Below are 12675 nucleotides of genomic sequence, written 5' to 3'. Positions count from 1 at the left end.
CATGGGAACATATTTTGCAGAACTTGAAAATACTTAGCCTTAAATCTAAAATAAACCTAGAGTTTCAAAAAACCAACATTTCCTCGCCTACTGATACTTACTACCTATGTGCTAGTGTTTTGTTGTAGAAACCCTGAGGAGGAGCCCAACTCAAAAATTCAGGATCAGAAGACCATTCAGGCCGGAAGGACCTCATGAGATCCCTACATCAACCTTCTTCCCAAGTAGGGTCATCTCTGACATTAGCCCAGGTTATTCAGGGCTTTATGAAGTCATGTTTTGAAATCCTCCAGGAATGGTGACTGCACAGCCTCATATGGCAACCTGTTCTAATATGTGGTCTAATAAGTGCCAAGAAAAGTAGATAATCACCGAGGGAAAGATCACCTGTAGTACTTGCTTTGCTATTAAATTATAGCATGCAAGAGGGATGGGATTGGTGATATCCCAAATAGAATGGTTGAGTGTTACATTGTGCAAACTTAATGGAGGCCAAGAAAAGAACTTTAGTAGTAGTAAATAAATTCCATAATGGTATTTAGTAGTACAACACAGAAAAGAGAAAAAAAAAAAAAAAGAGAGAGAGTTACAAACAAGCAATTTTTTTCTTCCTAAGTGGACCAATTTTGAGAATTTTGTTAGTCAAGCCATGCTACACGTCTATTCTGAAAAACCCTTACTCAAACTATGCTGGAACCTTGCCCATGTATTTAAACAAAAACATGGAGACAACTGTAGTGATAATTCATTCTAGTAAAGAGAAGACATTGGAGAGACAGATAAAGTAAATGAACTGTTAAATAAATTAAAAATTGACTTCTGAGAATCCCTAATTCTTCAAGAAATTAGAGTAATGACAGAGCGGCTGCTGTTAAAAAGTTAACATTTGCTAGCTCTTACTGCATGAGGGTACTTAAGACATCTTTGTTAACCCAAATAGGAGAGAAGAGGCTGAAAGGAGGGAAATAATGTTATCTCAGATATGCTGAGGATAAGGAGTATGATAGGAACCACTGCATTTCAGAATGATTTGTCTTTGGGCCATTAATGATTTGTTTATTTATTTATTTTTAAAACCCACACCTACATTTTGGCAGGGGTGCTGCCAACATTGTCATCACGTAAGGACATTCTCCCCATCTCTTCATATTCTCCACCTTATTTCTCTGCTAGCCTGGCCATTTATTTCTCATCCCCCTGCAAAGGCACAACTTCACTCAGCGAGACACAAGACTAAGCCACGTTACATGCCCAGGGAATTCGCAACCCCATAGCTGAAAACTGTCGCCTTTGAGAAAAGACTTACCAGCATGTTTCTGTTACAGCAGTAGGAATGCGTTTTCCCTATGGTGCAACTGGACAGTTTATTTGTCATGTACCTATTCCATCCTGGGCGAAACTGTGGGGGGGGTTCAACACAGCTGATTTCTTCTGACACTATTCAGACACTAAATGACCATGTATATGCTTTGACATCCATCTCTTAGAAAACATGGTAATTTATCAGATTCACCAGGGACTTGTCTTGAGACACATCACCTCTAGACAGCTACCTGGAATGCAGTCAACTCCCCATTATCTGCAAGTGAATTATTCAGCTGCAAATAGACCATAACATTGGTACAGCTTGTTTTCATGTAGTCCATGACAAACCACAGAGCTTACAGGCTCACAAAGGGCACTGCCTTCGCGTTATGCTGCCACCTCAACTAGCCTAGACAGAAACTCACAGTATGCTTCATAAAAACATATCTGATGAGAGATCTCGTACTGAGATCCATAGCACTAATGGGTGTATAGAGCTCCCGGCCCACATGTCCTGCATTTCTACTTTATTAGATAGAAGCACTTGTGTCTGTTTTTCAAATTTTGAACCAAATGCTATGCTCTGGTGCTGTCTAACCTCTAAATGCCTCAGACACATGAAGTACACTTACAGCATTCATACAGCATATAGGTAAGTGAGGCTCAGATGAGTCCTTATGGACATACATGCCCATACGGAACACGTGAGGTTACTTGCTAAGACAGGTGGTGTATATACTCCATTACACAGCTTGGGTGTGAGGCAACATAGACAGCTGCAGGCTAGGACAGTAGGATCCAGAGGACTGCTCAAAAAAACTACAGATTCCCCTTTGAATCTTCTGTTTCTTCACACTTCCAGCTTCTAAACCCCATGAATAAAAGCTAAAAATATGCAGAATTCAAATAATTACTTTTTCATGAATGAAATTGATTGTTGAAGTTGCCAAGGGATTCAGAGTCAGAGGAAATGCATTCAGAATATAATCTCTGCAAAATGGAATGGCCTATGAAATTTAAATATATGGGAATGGTAGGACTGGAGAACAAGTCTTATGAGGAGCGGCTGAGGGAGCTGGGATTGTTCAACCTGGAAAAGAGAAGGCTCGGGGGCGACCTTATCGCACTCTACAGGTACCTTAAAGGAGGCTGTAGCGAGGTGGGGGTTGGTCTATTCTCCCACGTGCCTGCTGACAGGATGAGGGGGAATGGGCTAAAGTTGTGCCAGAGGAGGTTTAGGTTGGATGTTAGGAAGAACTTCATTACTGAAAGGGTTGTTAGGCATTGGAATAGGCTGCCCAGGGAAGTGGTTGAGTCACCATCCCTGGAGGTCTTTAAAAGACGTTTAGATGTAGAGCTTAGTGATATGGTTTAGTGGAAGATTTGTTAGTGTTAGGTCAGAGGTTGGACTAGATGATCTTGGAGGTCTCTTCCAACCTAGATGATTCTGTGATTCTGTGAAAATCTGGGCAAAATCATTAGGCACACTCGTGACAACAGGAAAACATATCAAGCATTCTGAGACCTTGCTTTTCAGTGAGGTACCACTTTTGGTTAAATGGAGTTAGTATTTTTTAAACTTTAAAAACTACGAGTTCTGTAGTAGAAATGACAATGACAAAGTTAATATCTTTAAGCAAGTATTCTTACTATTAAATGTACTTTGGATTTCCATCTGGACTTCACCAAATCCAGTGCATAAACAACAGATCACAGTGTCTTTGCTAACTAAGAGTATCTTGTGCTACTTGGTTCTTCCAGCTGAAGTGGGCGCTTCAAAGTTTTAGAATCCGAGCACATACTAAATTTCATAAAAGTATAACTAAAATATGGTATGCTAAAAGCAACATATGCATTAAGTTTTTTCATTAACACCAAATTGAAAATATTGACAGACTTGTGTTAAACATTGAAATTTTGTTATGAAATGGCTTTCACCCTCTAAAATATTTTTAATTCAATACCATTCTGACAGTTACTTTTTTTAATGACAGGTACTTTGAGGAGGCAAAAAGTATCAAAGCCCCCTTCACTCAAATGTTCACTCCTGACAGTGATTCCAGCCAAATTGGAAAGATATCAAAACCACAAGTCTGGTTGGAACCATGTAGAATCTCACATACATTGCCAAGAAAATGCAAAGCATGAAGACCCAAGCAAGCTTATCCCATTGAAACAAACAGAAGGCCTGCTGTTGAATCCCACAACTATGGCTAGGGTCTATCCATAAAGTTTCCTTCAACGTGCAACAACACTGTAAGTCAAGGTCACTATTGGTAAAAAACAGTACAGTTCCCACCCTACCCAAGAACGAACATTCTTTTTAATAAATGCCCCAGTGACAGTATATTGCTCAGAAGGCATTCTGCCTCTGCTATATGTTAGGAAAGACACTATTTCAATATTGTAGTCCTGTAGATAACTTTTATTTTGTGAGTATCAGTATATTTCTGTTTTTTTCATGAAACTGTATGGGTTCTTTTAGGCAGATAATTTAATGCTTGCCAACTCCCATTAATTTCCAGCTAGACTTTCTAGCCTGGAAGACATACTGAAATATTCTAATTTCATATCATGTGGGTCTATGTTTTGATTAAAGAGCCAATTTTTTTTCTTTCATTGTGATACGGATGATTAAATTTCTTTGCTAATTATCTCTATCACCTCAGAACACCCTGTGCCTGACAAAAATATTTCAACAAAATAAGACTACATTTAATTGCATTACTCCTTTTATATGATGAGAGGTTGATATAAGCCTGTCAATTCACTTTGAATTCTCACTTTGAAGGTGATGTTAATGCTTCTTACTGTCAGATGATGTTCCTACAACACCCGCAGATAATTTTTGCTTCACTTTTCAATGGACTTTCAATGGATTTTCAGTACAGTGGATGACCAAACTTTGCAACATAGGCATTGTAACATACTATATATTCTTCCTAGGTGTAAGTGGTGAGCAAGGCTCAAATTCTCATTTCTTTGAGATGAGGTATGTAAATCCTTTTGAACAGTGGATATCATTCCTACAAGTAATCTGTATTGTATATTGGTGTGCACCAGTTGCCAGGCTGGTGTTATGGAAGTGACCAAAGTCAAGGATTTACTTAGTCTGTTGGGCCAATCACTTAACTTGCATTATTTGAGTTTATAAAGGTGTGAATTTCTTAGGGCAGGGCCTACTTTTTATAATGTTTCTAAAATGCTGGAGCAAACAGGGCCCTGAATTTTTTCCAATAACAAAATATTATTATAGAATATAATAATATAGAATATATATTATATTAATATATAGAACATAATATTAATATAGAATAATGTCAGTTTGTCTCTGAATTCACTTTGTCTCTGAATACCCAAACTGTTTAGAAAGACAGCAAAGGATCTGATTGCTTTTTTTTTTTTTCTAGACATCAGACTAGATTGCTAGCTTTGGGGAAGTAGCATCAAAGTTTAAACCTGCCTTGGACGTCTTTTTCATTAAAAGACATGGTTGTAAGCTCTATTTTATTGGGCATCATAAATGAATACATTTTCTCAATTTGTGTTCTAATGCATCCTGTAGTGTATAATCTAGACACAGTCATTTAAATGTGGGGAAACAGCTAAGTAAGAAAACAGAGATAATTGAAATAAATGCCTGAAAAACAGCAAAGAACACGCCCTGGAAGTCTCATCAAAAAGAATAAGAATTATACCATTCTTCTCTTACAAAGATACATAGATATGAAGCAGTAAACCAAATCCACTGACTCTAACTAGTCTCAGGAAATTCAGCTATTAGCAACTCATTTAGAGGAGGTAAGTGGGAGTTCTGTAGGCTCTCTCAGTTGACTGAGGCAGATACAGCATGTTTAAAGAAATAACCAACTTTAAAATGATAATGTTTTGATCCAATACAGTGATGCAGTCTGTAACTTGCTTTGGTATTCTAGCAAAAGATATGAGAAAAAATGTGCCTCATTGAATGGTTCGTCCCTCCCTTTCTGTAATTACCCCAGAGGACTAATGACTCAGGCAGCTCACCTGCCTTTCAGACCACTCCGCACAGAGGAGCACCAAAGTTTGAACCATCCCTTCAGAGTAAAAGACTGTGCCTGGGCTCTGGTGGGAAAAAGTGGCATGTGCTGGGATCTAATCACTCACCCTTGTCCTTATAGCTTTTTTGCATCTTGCACAGGAGAGCATAATTTCAAGCAGCCTTTTGTGCACTACATCCTCTAGCTAGCACATTCCCTGGCTGAACCCAAAATCAAGAGGGCTGTAAAGACAGTTTCCCAAAGCATCGTTGAGCAAGGGATCTTGGCCAAGGCTGTTGGCAGTAGAAGACTTCAAGCTGTGGGCTCGATGGACAAGCAAACGCCATGGCATGGCTGTGACGAAAAGCAGGAGGCTTTCCTGGCATGCCATGTGGAGGCTTTTTGTGATTGCAGTGGGCTTTCATTATCTATTTTGTTTTCTGTTTCAGGCTTAGTTGTTCTGTCTCTCTCTTTTTTTTTTTTTTTTTTCCCTCTCTAAGAGAGGAATAGAGCTCAGTGGTTGGTTTGGCAAGAGGATATTTACGTATAATTTTTTTGTGTAACACAATATAATTAGAAAATGTAAATATAACTTAACTCCATTAGTGCACTGAACAATAAAAAGACCACAACACAGACTACTCTGGCTTTCCAGTAATTCATCATCCAAATTATACAGCACATCTCCATTAGGCAGTCCTTTTCCACAAAATTCATCTTGCCTTGTCATGGCTGAAAAACAAAAGCAATTTATTAAATATCAGCATACAGTATAAGTGACACTATGAAGTTTTGCTATGGAAAAAATTTTGAAGTAGAGCTGATTAATACCTTCCCTTACAGACAAGAATATTTTTTATGATAAAATTTTCAGTAAGCAAAAATTCTGGTTTTGAAATGCAGCCATTTTGTATCAGGGGAACTCATATCCCATTAAATCTTTCCTATGGACCTGGCTCCTCAGTTAAATGGCATTTGCTTTCAGCTACCATATTCGCCATCAGGTGCATTATACACATCCTGGACATGGACAACGTGACTAGTGAAAAAAATCTTAACCAGAAAAAATAAGGACATGAAAAGCTGAAGCATAGTTACAAGGTGGCAAAAACTTTGTCCTTCATCCCCCTCCAAATACAAGCAAATATACAAGCAAGAGAACAAAACAAATCCTCAAAAGAAAACATGAAAGGTTATGTGGAAAGGAAATTCTGGCCATGAAAACATTTACTTACCAAATCCCACAAATTGCATCTCAAAATTGTTCCGTTTAAAAATATTTGATTACCTATTTATTAAGTCCCTAATTTCCAGTGAATCCAAGACCTGTAAACCCCCAATCACTGTTGCTTCAAGTGCAATGGTATAGGCTGCTGAAAAATGAGGCTACCATTTCTCACAAAATAAGCTAAAAATATGTTTTGAAAGAAAGACTTTTGTGAAGAGCACTTGCATATTTTATGTAAGAAGGGCTTTTGACTCCTGTGATAGCTACCTGCAAGATGTTATACAAAGTGAACCTATCTCAATTACCTTATAAAGTCAAACAAAATGTATTATAGAAGTGCAATTGCTTGTTCCAAGGATGAATTAATGGCAAATTCAAAATGTAAATAGCACATACTAATAAATGCACACTATGAAAGGACACAAAGATCAAACACATGGCAGAATGGACAGAGGAAGCATTACCACAGTACTTCTTCAGTGGAAATACAAGGGGCAAAAGGAATTAAGGCCAGAGGAAGACTTGGAAGCCTAAAGCAGGACATGAGTGGAATAGACATATAATCACGGAATCACAGACTGGGTTGGGTTGGCAGCACCTCGGGGTCCCTCGGACCCAGCCCCTGCCCCAGCAGGGCCACCCAGAGCAGGGTGCCCATGCCCATGGCCAGGCAGCTTTTGGAGCTCTCCAAGGAGGAGACCCCACAGCCTCTGGGTAGCCTGGGCCAGGGCTCCACCACAGCTGAGCTGCCTGGGGGTCAGGGGAACCTCCTGGGCTCCAGGCTGTGCCCACTGCCTCCTGTCCTGGCACTAGGCACCATCAGAAGAGCCTGGCTCCATCCTCATTACACCCTCCCCCTTCAGGTATTCGTAGACATTGATAAGGTCCCCCTGAGCCTCCTCTTCTCCAGGCCAAACAGTGCCAGATCTCTCAGCCTCACCTCATAGAAGAGGTGGTTCCTGTCCTCCATTTGTGAACTCACATTGGACTCTTTCCAGTACGTCCATGGCTCTCTTCATGTTTGAATCTAAAGCCAAAACCATGAAAATTGCTGCTCAGCCCTCACCTTACTGTGGCATCTCTTCAGCTCCATCAGCATTGGGTTTTGTGACATGCCAGGTTGCCCTGGGCTCATACACACACATGAATATTCATACATGCTCATTCTCATACATGCATAGCCATGGTGTTCCAAAGCTTGCCTGTGTGCTTGGGTTCCCTACAAACCGACATCCAGCAACCACCCTTCAGCTTTGGAGCAAGGTGTCCCCTCCTTAGCCCTTCCAACCCAGAAAAGCAGGGCCCCAAAGTCTTCTGGGGTCAAGAGTTACCAGACACATGCAGATATCCTGAAGAGCCAAGGAGAAGAAGAGCTTGGAAACAGTTTATAGGAAGAAAATTACCTTATTTTCTCATCACTTTACTAAGGCACAAAATACATCCTCCTACATCTGTTGTTGCAGTTAGAAGTGGTTTGAAATCCTAACCTTAGGCAGCCACTCTCTCTTCTGTCTCCCATTCACTTCCACACAAATGCTTGCTACCTCTTTGAAATTCAAATGTTCACCGTTTTTACAAAATGCAGAGAAAACAAGTTCTGAAATGAAAACAGGTCTTACAAATCTGGGCCAAAGTCAGAGGAGAATGATTTGATGCAACTCCAATGCTGGATGAGACTGGCAATTACAGCTGTTATGCCATACTACTTATTAAAATCATTGCCATTTTCTTTAATTAAATAAAAAGTAAGCACTTTTTGGTACAAGAGATGAAACTACTCCCCAGTCAGCTGTAATATCAAGCCTGTTTAAGAAGTTGCTCTGATACTATTTTCCTTTCTATAAAGAATGTGAAATCGGAGTTGTTTATGAGATAGAAGTTCTTTTAAGTATGGGATCAGAATATGTACTTTGGTGTTTTTTTTTTTTTCCTGGCATCCCATGGGCTGCTCTTGCCTATACAATAAATACTCCATCTACTCTGTTTTCAGCTGAATCTGACTTCTGTGTGGATTTATGCATCTATGAAGTGAATAAATTAGATGTGAGCTGATATGATGGAACGCAAGAGAAATTATTTCCTTTCCTTTATAAATCCCACAGCTGCATTCTAATGCCATGGCTATTATTTGTGAAGATAAAAATGGAAGACTACCAAATGAGGTAACACACTCGCTGTGTAATACCTAGAGAACTGAATTCAGAGCCAGGCTCCCACGCAAGGAAAATGGACACAGGTGTTTATTCTCCTTTCATGTGTGTTACAGAAAAAGGAGTGTTTCTATATCCTAAATGAGTTGCTCTACACAACCCCCTGACCATTTCCATGCAATGTCTTCTCAATCCAGGTCCCTTTCTCTCCTCTCTGCCCTTCTACTCCCAAGATGTTTAAAATGGCTTATCTTTGAAAATTATCAAGCTACCCTTTAGATTTTCTTTCATTTTCCCAAATTCTTTTCCATCACTTTTCTCTGTTTTCTCTATCAAAAGTTTGTTTATTGGGCAGTTGTCAGGCCAGAGCTAACAATAAAGACCTACATGTATTTATCTACCAAGTAAATATTATAACAAAGGGACGTTATAACAAAGGCGACATCTGCATGTTGCCACACAGATTGCATAGTTCCAGCCTCTCAAGCAAAAGGAACTAAAATGCTGTGACTTTTTTATGAATACGGAAGCAATTAAGTAATGGATGTAAGTTTGTAAATCTTATTAATTACTGGGGATTAATGCAGCATAAAAAACGATGGTTCAATGAAGACTTCTCTTGTCTATGCTATCACTCCACAGCCTCAGGCAAGACACAAGCTAGTTTTTGAAACGTCTATAAGTGGCCCAATGACTTCAACAGGGCTGAGTGCCAGGGAGCAGGAAAAACAGGTCTGCTCTACAAGGGAGAATAAGCCAGGAGCTGAGGGTGACGGGGCGCCTGAGCAGGGCCAGGGTGGCGACAGGCAACACCCACAAGGTGAAATGGTGGGTCAGGGCCAGGGCCATTCCAAGAGCTCCTGCAGAAGACAGGTCTGGAGATATGCAAGGCGGATGCAAGGGTGCATCCAGGGAGTGCAGTCAGTGCCAGGACAGCAGGAGACAGGATTGGGCTCAGGGCTGAGCTACAGCATAGCTCAGGTGAGCCCTGGACTTCTGAGCTCAACCTTAAATGGAGCTCGTGGGCCATGGGCAGAAGGTGTGGGCAGAGTTCCAAGAGGAGGCTGTTCAGGGCAGTCAAGGCTCATTAGCATACTGACAACCCTAATATAGACTAATAAGGCCAAAAAACTTTGAGGACCCAGATCTTAGCTTCTCTGAATGTCACTCCAAGGAAAAATATGGCACTATTAGTTCTATTCCAGGATTATCCTTAGAAAAATATCATAAATATTTATATGACATCATGATACAGGACCTTCTGACTACCTTAGAAAGACAGCTGGTCTGATGGTGCTAGAACAGCTTGGGCTCACAGGTGGAAAGATATAAATCAGAGGTGTTAACATAAAAGCTTGAAAGCTCCCCCTGTGACCTGCTCTCCTCTCTGCTACACAGCATCAGCACTACTCCTGGCCCACGGTCTGCCAGCCTGAGGACAGAAACCCATGCTGTAGCCACACTGCAAGTTCAGAGGACTTCTTTCCCTGTCCCAGCAATGAAGCCACATTGATGCCACTGCCTTTCAGGCCATGCACAATCAAACATACTAGTGTTCGGGATTCATCCCAATAATATCAGTTACAGGACAAAAGTAAAGTCATTACTCTATTGTTAAGAAATGAATTTGCACCACAAAAATGCAACTGTTCAGCTGTTACTGACATACTCTGTTCCTGAATGCTCACTGAGAAAGAGAAAATAAATCACATTGAATGAGAGAATTTACAGGAATGATAGGAAACTTGCAGCCAGCAGACTACTTCCAGCTCCTTCTGGTACTGGGAAGGGTGCATGCAGGAGGATGAATACCTTGTGTGCTGCTTCCATCTCCAGCCCTGTTCACAACACAGAGCTGTATCACCTTCCTTGCTCTGACCCAGACAGTCCCCAAATCTCTGGGATCCCAAAGAATGTCACATTTCAGAAAACATGGGATTCAGGACATTTAGCATGGGATCTCCTTGCTGTGCTACTTTAGCACAGAAGGGCTAGTTGGGAACTATTAAAAACAAAACAAAACAAGACAAGACAAAACAAAAAGCACAACCACCCCTAAACCACAGAAACTCCTTACTCAGCAGAGCTATTCTCTATCAAGTTACACCTCCTGATTTGAGGGTTTTGCGCTGGTTTCTGCCATCAAACACATTCCCGAGTGCAAAAAAAATTTGTCCAGTGTAAGAAACCACAGCACCTAGTTGTTCCCACAGGGACTGAGAGAGTGTCTGGGACCTGTGAGACATGAACTTCTGGGACAAATACCAAGCTTTGACATCTAAGGTAATTCAGAAACCAAAGGCTGATGAAGTTGCCCACCTACGTACTTTGAGAGAAGCTTCCCTGGTCAGAGCAATCAGTGGGCTCTCCACTAGTGCAGTGGGCCTCCTTTTCCACCTATCCAGCATTCAAATATTAAGAGATTTCTTCCCAAACATAAGCAGCTGCACTCTCTTCTGCCTGCCGCATAGGTGCTTGCCTCTGAGACAAACCATAGAGCCACGGGCATGTTAATTTATCATGAACCTTTCACCACACTGATCATTTGTTGCTTACCCCATTTTCCGAGGGACTTTAGCTCCAAAATTGATGGTGAAATAAATAGACAAATAAATCAGCCAGCCAGAAATATCTCCCCTTCTATTACCTGATGCTGTAAGATATGTTGGTTCCCTCCTGCCCTCCAAATTTAGTCTTGACTGGTGGGCAGCATAGATAATATTCAATCTCCATGCCTCTTTCAGGTTAGTCACACATAACACTATAATAGAGGGGGAAAAAAAAAAAAAAAAAAAAAAAACAAGCAACCTGGTGGCTCTGGAAAACTATCATGCTACTGGAAAGAGCTTTATATGTCTGGAAAAGGTAAATTTCCCTACTTGTGGGGAGCCTGAGATACTCTACATTTAGTGTGGCATAGTGGTGAAGGGGAAGCACAGTTACTTTGGGGTTATTTGCTGTGGATTTGTATGGCTCTCTTGAGCTTTGCACAGCTGCACTCAGAAGCCCAGGAGGCTGTTGCTCATCAATTCATCAGTAAGTATTAAGGAGAGCTCTCAGAAAAGCAAATTCTGTGCCTCATCATCTTGTCAGGTTGTAGTCTTTCTACCTCACAGAAAAGACAATTCCTGACTTTCTGGGGGCTGTGGGGAAATCAAGGAAACCACTGGGCTCTCTGGCTTGATCTTGGTTTCAAGACTTTTCACCATAACCTTTCACCAGGGTGTGGACACACAATTTATACTAAAATACTAGAGCTTTGCCAGCACAATAGTTCTCAGCATGGCTTTCTGGTTCACGCTCCTTCTGGGTGCTCCACGGACCACAGGAGGGCTGCGAAAAGAGCCTTACAAATTGTCACGAACTGCTTGTAACACATTACCGGCAGTTCAGAACAAATCTGGACAAAGGGTCAGAACAAAGATCTACTGAGCACTGTCCAGTCAGTTATTGATTTTCTTTTTGGTACTAATATATATTTGACATAACATTTTTGGTAGTAAAACAGAACCCAGCAGACCAAAAAATGGTGAACAAGGACAGAAATTTGAAATGGCATGATGAGGCCAAAAACCTTCATTACAAGCTCATACAAAATAAGAAAACAACAAATGAGAAATGTCACTAAAAATTAAACAAATCCTCAGTCAGCACAAGCCAGCACAACTACGTTCAGGTCAGAGAACTTATGCTGATTTACATTAGATGAGCATCTGGCCTCATATACCTTGTGATTTGTTGTAGGCAGAATCAGCTTTCATGGGTATGGCCTCATAACTCTGGGGCCATCCTTGTGGAGCTGATGCCAAAATACAGTCCATCACAGATATATGTGTGCCACTATTTTTAAAAGCTAAAATCCAAATGGGACCCAAAGTCCCACTACGCAATTAGAAATAGGATGCAGTGTAGTTTCATGCCTTGACTGCAAAGTGGCTCCATCCACACTAAAAGTGTGTGGTAAATACATGGC

General features: G+C 40.8%; 1 protein-coding gene and 1 long non-coding RNA gene across 2 annotated transcripts in view; both read right to left on the bottom strand.

The window, feature by feature from the left end:
* Nucleotides 1-12675, bottom strand: part of DPP6 (dipeptidyl peptidase like 6) — a 554044-nt gene that overhangs the window by 493792 nt on the left and 47577 nt on the right. The window lies entirely within an intron of this gene.
* Nucleotides 5788-11464, bottom strand: LOC121065293. The gene is made up of 3 exons (XR_005816978.1): nt 11350-11464; nt 10432-10540; nt 5788-6056 (listed from the first exon to the last, which is right to left on the bottom strand). It is a non-coding gene; the product is annotated as an uncharacterized LOC121065293 (long non-coding RNA).

Source organism: Cygnus olor, chromosome 2 (genome assembly GCF_009769625.2).
Source record: "Cygnus olor isolate bCygOlo1 chromosome 2, bCygOlo1.pri.v2, whole genome shotgun sequence".
Classification (NCBI taxonomy): domain Eukaryota; kingdom Metazoa; phylum Chordata; class Aves; order Anseriformes; family Anatidae; genus Cygnus; species Cygnus olor.
This window is presented reverse-complemented; position numbering and strand designations above follow the sequence as displayed.